This window comes from Triticum dicoccoides, chromosome 3B (assembly GCF_002162155.2).
Source record: "Triticum dicoccoides isolate Atlit2015 ecotype Zavitan chromosome 3B, WEW_v2.0, whole genome shotgun sequence".
Lineage (NCBI taxonomy): Eukaryota > Viridiplantae > Streptophyta > Magnoliopsida > Poales > Poaceae > Triticum > Triticum dicoccoides.
This window is the reverse complement of record NC_041385.1, coordinates 80,029,776-80,035,775: the sequence shown is the minus strand read 5'-3', so window position 1 is coordinate 80,035,775 and position 6,000 is coordinate 80,029,776.

The following is a 6,000-nucleotide window of genomic DNA, read 5'->3' as shown; positions in this document are numbered from 1 at the left end:
ATTTCCCCCCCTTTGTATTTTTACTTTACTGTTTTCATTTAGTTCCTAATTATCTTAGTATTAACAAAATACCAAAGTGGCACCTAAATTGATGTTACAACTTATGTCACAACCACAAAAGGTTTCAACCCAAAATAATTTAGTTTATAATTTTTCAAAACATAAAAGGCATTTAATTAATGGTTTTAGCTAATGATTTAATTAGTTTAGTACATTTAAACATTTTGTAAAGCATTGGTTTCTCCACCAATATGCCTTATGAATTAATAGTCATGTTAAGAACATTTTAGTTTTGACTTTTGAAAACTTTAACTGTTAGACTTGATTTTAACTTTGAATGTTTTGGACCGGTTTTTGATCTAGCGCGAGATTAGCAATAGTATCCAAGGTGACGTGGCGACATTAACGTGGGATTACTGTAGTCTAATTACCCGGGCGTCACAGCTTAACAGCTTGCCCGCAGAGTCAATTGGGTGTTAGAAGGACCTGGAGGCCGCATTCCTTGATAACTTCCAAGGCACATATGTGCGACCACCAGACGCCGATGACCTAAGCCACATCATTCAGCAGCCAGACGAATCGGCCAGACAATTCTGGACACGGTTCTTGACGAAGAAAAATAAAATTGTCGATTGTCCGAACGCAGAGGCCCTTGCAGCCTTCAAACATAACATCCGGGATGAATGGCTAGCCCGGCACCTGGGGCAGGAAAAGCCGAATTCCATGGCAGCCCTCACATCGTTAATGACCCGCTTTTGTGCGGGAAAGGACAGTTGGCTAGCCCGCAGCAACAATCTCCGTAAAAATTCTGGCAGTCCGGATACTAAGGACAACAACGGCAGGTCACGTCGAAACAAAAACAAGCGCCGAATTAACGGCGACGATAAGGAGGATACGGCGGTCAATGCCGGATTCCGAGGCTCTAAATCCGGTCAACGGAAGAAGCCATTTAAAAGAACCATTCCGGGTCCGTCCAACCTGGACCGAATACTCGACCGCTCATGCCAGATACATGGCACCCCTGAAAAGCTAGCTAACCACACCAATAGAGATTGCTGGGTGTTCAAGCAGGCCGGCAAGTTAATTGCCGAAAACAATGACAAGGGGCTAAATAGCGACGACGAGGAAGAGACTCGGCCGCCGAACAACAGAGGACAGAAGGGTTTTCCCCCACAAGTACGGACGGTGAATATGATATACGCGACCCACATACCCAAGAGGGAGAGGAAACGCGCACTAAGGGACGTCTATGCGATGGAGCCAGTCGCCCCAAAGTTCAACCCATGGTCCTCTTGTCCGATCACTTTCGATCGAAGAGACCATCCGACCAGCATACGCCATGGAGGATTCGCCGCATGGTCTTAGACCCAATCGTCGATGGGTTCCACCTCACGAGAGTCCTGATGGACGGCGGCAGTAGCCTGAACCTGCTTTATCAGGATACAGTGCGCAAAATGGGCATAGACCCATCAAGGATCAAACCTACAAAGACAATCTTTAAAGGTGTCATACCAGGAGTGGAAGCCAACTGTACAGGCTCAGTCACACTGGAAGTGGTCTTCGGATCCCCGGATAATTTCCGGAGCGAAGAGTTAATCTTCGACATAGTCCCATTTCGCAGCGGCTATCACGCCCTGCTCGGGCGAACCGCGTTTGCCAAATTCAACGCGGTGCCGCACTATGCATACCTAAAGCTCAAGATGCCAGGCCCTCGTGGAGTCATCACGGTCAATGGGAATACGGAACGCTCCCTCCGAACGGAGGAACATACAGCGGCTCTCGCGGCAGAAGTACAGAGCAGCCTTCTAAGGCAATTCTCGAGTCCGACCGTTAAACGGCCGGATACAGCAAAGCACGCCCGGAGCAATATCAACCAAGACCACCTGGCGCGATCAGAGCACGCGTAGCAATGCGGCCCCAACCCTCGCCCGCGTATGATCGCAAGAATAACACTCCGCGTACATTATTACGCTTTGGAGATACCATGGGCACAGGGGAGGGGGCACGATCACAACGGACCCAGAGTGCGGTTCGACCACACCAGGGGCTCGCAAATGTGCCTCTCTCTTTTTATTATTATTTTTCTTCTTTTTTGTACACAGGACTCTGTTAACCAGAAGCCCTGTCCGGCGGTGAACTTGCCGAACTCATGATGCAACAGTCAGGGACTAAAGAAGGCCGCGTCGAACACTCAGGTGGTCTCAATTACGAGCATTAAATTCGATTATATACACCAAATCCGCAGTTCATCCCTGGAGGGGGACATGTTTATTTAGTCCAAATCCCTTGCTTACCGCACTATTTGTATCAGTCCGCTCTACTAGCAGACTTTTTCTTTCATTAATAATGCAGCACCTTTATGATCGCAATTGCATTACATTTTATATATATATATATGCTCATTATATGACATCTGGCACCCGTATATTTTGGTACGGCATAATACACCAGGGGCTTATGTTCCCCACTCTATGGTGTGATAAAGTCCGAACACTTTCACAAGTGCGGCACTCCGAACTTATAGCATTATATGAATCGGCTCCGAATCATGTCTTGGGTCAATAGTTGGGTTTGCCCGGCTCCCACGTTTTGGTGCCTTACGTTCCGTTCTGTCGGCTAAGGTGGCACTGGGAGAACCACTGCGATTGCGCCCCGGTTGAGCCGGGTTAACGCCTCAGTGGAGAAAGCTAAAACTGACTGGCATGATAAGGCGAGAGACTGGTCGCTGTTCGAGAGGTTTTTTCGGGTCCTTAAAGACTCACGCCGCTTCGAGCGAAGTTCCGGATAATGTCCGATGAAGGCGTGGATAGCGCCCCGGATTCGGTCTTCCGAATACCAGGGGCTTCGCCGAAATTTAAAATTATAGAATTCTATGGCTAAGTGAGAGTGTTCAAGCATTATAAGTCCGGTCGCCTTCTTCGTCGTGTTGAGCGCCTCCCTAGATGGACCCAAAAATGGGAACAAGAGTGCTCAAGTTTATTCCGAACACCCCAGCACTTGTGGCTTGGGGGCTGAAGCTAACGACTTGCCATCTCTCAGATTTTATAAACGGCCGCACAGAAGGTAATATTTTAAATTAAACAAGCGTTGCTCATGGCGCATATGAACGAAGTTTTCAGTGCACAAGATAAATAAACAGCGAGTTCACTCAAAGATGGCGGTGGGTCCGTGAGAAGTTTCGGGAACATTTCGGGAGCACTCATCTGCAATATTGCAGGCTCCCTTCAGGACAATTTTATAATACTTCTCCGGCATGCGATACTCCTTGCCCGGTGGCGGTGGGTCCGTGAGAAGTTTCTCCGCATCCAATTTGCCCCATTGCACCTTTATGCGGGCAAGGGCCCGACGAGCACCTTCGATACAGGCGGAGCGCTTGACTACATCCAGTCTAGGGCATGCATCCACCAGCCGCCGCACGAGGCCAAAGTAGCTACCAGGCATGGCCTGTCCAGGCCACAGCCGGACTATGAGGCCCTTCATCGCCTCCTCAGCTACCTTGTGGAGTTCGACCAGCTGCTTCAGCTGATCGCTTAGGGGCACCGGATGGCCGGCCTCAGTATACTGAGACCAGAAGACCTTCTCCGTCGAGCTCCCCTCCTCGCCACGATAGAATGCGGCGGCATCTGACGCACTACGCAGCAGATCTGCAAACGCCCCTGGAGAGCTCCGAATTCGGGTAAGTATCAGGTAGTTCACATTAACATGCCTGCTTTGCATGAAAAACGCCTTACCCGCCGCTATCTTCTTTATGTCCTCAACCTCCTGAAGGGCCTTTTGGGCCTCGGCCTTGGCGGACTTGGCACTTTCGAGAGCCGAGGCAAGCTCGGACTCTCGAGTCTTGGAGTCATGCTCCAAACTCTCATGTTTTTCCATGAGAACCTGGAGCTCTTGCCGAACTTCCGCCACACATGCCTCTTGCTTTTATTGCTCAGCCCGTTCCGCGGCCGCATTATGTTCGGCTGCGGACACAGCATCCCGCAGGGCTGCCACCTCGTTAGTGGCCCCTGCAATACACATATTATCCTTGTTAATTTTATTTGCAACCAAAATCCTTTTCTGTAAGGTACTTATTCAAAGAGGTGTTACTCACCTTCTTTTTCCTCGAGCTGCTTCTTTGCATGGCCGAGCTCTTGCTTGGACCGCTCGAGATCCTTTTTTAGCACGTCAACCTCCGCCGTTAGTGCGGCAGAGGTCAGCAGTGTAGCCTGCAAACCCATATTGACATATTTTAGGCAACCCTGCGTATATCTTGTTATAGATCCTTAGTCCGGCTTTTCTTTCCGAACACCGAACCAAGCATCAGGGGCTACTGTCTATGCGGTATTACATTACATAATTTTAACTTCTTACCTCAAAGCCTGTTAAAAGGCTGCTGCAGGCTTTGGTCAGCCCGCTCTTGGCGAGCTGAACCTTCTCAATCACCGCACTCATGATAGTGCGGTGTTCTTCCTCGATGGAAGCGCCTTTAAGAGCCTCCAGCAGGTTATCCGGCGCCTCCGGTTGGACGGAGGCCGCCGGCGTCACGGTCCTGCCCTTCTTTCAAAGGGGCCGCTTGCCGGACTCTGGAACCACTGCGGGTTCCGATGTAGAGTCCGGCACGAAGTCCGGGGGGCTGCCTGACGGCGCCTCCGGAGCCTCCTCCTGATGGGTCCCTCTTTGGGATCCCACCTCGACGTCCTCGTTGGCGCATGGGGTGGAGGCAGTCGGGATGGAATTCACATCCGATGAGGCCAATGACCCGCTCGATGAGTCGGGGAGATCATCATTGGCCGGACTACGGGCAGAATGCGGCGTTAGAAGGATACTACGCGACACAAAAGAAATTACACATCAAGGATCCGGATACTTACGATCTTGCCGGACGCCTGGCCCTTGGAGGCCGCTCATCCTCACCAACGCTGATGTTGGCGAAACTGTCCGGGGGGATAGTTCTCCCTCTCTTGGACCCTTCGGCCCCCCGATGGGGGAAGCCTTCCTTTTCTCTCTCCCTCCTCCGGGAGAGAGTACTCCTCCTCGTCTTCGGGAGAGGAGTCCTCGTCGTCGTCAGACGCCTGATTGCGGGAACTCTTTCGAGTCCCCGCGGCCACCTTCTTGGCCTTCTTCTCCGGCACCACGTGCGGTGCCGGAACCAGCAGCCCTGTTAAACGGGCATCCGCTGGGTCTTCTGGCATGGGAGCCGGGCTGATGAGCAGCTTGGCCTTCTCCATCCATTCCTGTCAAAGGAAGAGGCAGAATGAAACCTCACTAGAGTCAATCTAATTATCACAAGTGTCCCGTAATGGGGTTGAATCACTTACCTCGTCAGTTGGATGCTGCGAGCTGAATCCGCGGTCTTTGGTTGCGGACGCGGGGGCTTCGGCGCCCTTGAACAGCACCCTCCAGGCGCCTTCGTATGTTGTATCGAAGAGCCCGTTTAGCGCCTGGTGCTGTTCCGGATTGAACTCCCACAAATCAAATGCCCGTTCTTGGCATGGGAGGATCCGCCGGATGAGCATGACTTGGACCACGTCGACGAGTCTGAGCCTATTGCTCACCATCTTCTTGATACATGCTCGGAGTCCCGTCACCTCCACCGGATTCCCCCACTGCAAGCCCTTCTCTTTCCAGGAGGTGAGCTGCGTGGGGATGCCAGATCTAAACTCGGGGGCCGCCGCCCATGTGGATTTGCGCGGCTCGGTGATGTAGAACCACCCCGATTGCCACCCCTTGACGGAGTCCACGAAGGTCCCTTCTAGCCAAGGGACATTGGGCAATTTGCCCAACATGGCGCCTCCGCATTCCGCTTGCGTACCCTTTACAACCTTCAGCTTGACGTTGAAGGTCTTGAGCCACAGGCCGAAGTGGGGCCGGATGCAGAGGAAGGCCTCGCACACGACGATAAACGCCGAGATGTTGAGGATAAAGTTCGGCGCCAGATCGTGGAAATCCAGGCTGTAGTAAAACATGAGCCCCCGGACAAATGGATGGAGCGGAAAGCCCAGTCCGCGGAGGAAGTGGGGA